This window comes from Bison bison, unplaced genomic scaffold (genome assembly GCF_000754665.1).
Source record: "Bison bison bison isolate TAMUID 2011002044 unplaced genomic scaffold, Bison_UMD1.0 scf7180017864519, whole genome shotgun sequence".
Classification (NCBI taxonomy): Eukaryota; Metazoa; Chordata; class Mammalia; order Artiodactyla; family Bovidae; genus Bison; species Bison bison.
Window position 1 is genome coordinate 10,102,042 of NW_011495072.1, and position 906 is coordinate 10,102,947.

Sequence of the window (906 nt, forward strand, 5' to 3'; positions counted from 1 at the left end):
GAGAAAGACTCTATACATGGACATCACCAGATGGTCAACACCAAAATCAGATTGATTATATTCTTTGCAGCCAAAGATGGAGAAGCTCTCTACAGTCAGCAAAAACAAGACCAGGAGCTGACTGTGGCTCAGACCATGAACTCCTTATTGCCAAATTCAGACTGAAATTGAAGAAAGTAGGGAAAACCACTAGACCATTCAGGTATGATCTAAATCAAATCCCTTATAATTATACAGTGGAAGTGAGAAATAGATTTAAGGGCCTAGATCTGATAGACAGAGTGCCTGATGAACTATGGAATGAGGTTCGTGACATTGTACAGGAGACACGGATCAAGACCATTCCCATGGAAAAGAAATGCAAAAAAGCAAAATGGCTGTCTGGGGAGGCCTTACAAATAGCTGTGAAAAGAAGAGAAGTGAAAAGCAAAGGAGAAAAGGAAAGATATAAACATCTGAATGCAGAGTTCCAAAGAATAGCAAGAAGAGATAAGAAAGCCTTCTTCAGCGATCAATGCAAAGAAATAGAGGAAAACAACAGAATGGGAAAGACTAGGGATGTCTTCAAGAAAATCAGAGATTCCAAAGGAACATTTCATGCAAAGATGGGCTCGATAAAGGACAGAAATGGTATGGACCTAACAGAAGCAGAAGATATTAAGAAGAGATGGCAAGAATACACAGAAGAACTGTACAAAAAAGATCTTCATGACCCAGATAATCACGATGGTTATGACCACTGACCTAGAGCCAGACATACTGGAATGTGAAGTCAAGTGGGCCTTAGAAAGCATCACTACGAACAAAGCTAGTGGAGGTGATGGAATTCCAGTTGAGCTATTTCAAATCCTGAAAGATGATGCTATGAAAGTGCTACACTCAATATGCCAGCAAATTTGGAAAACT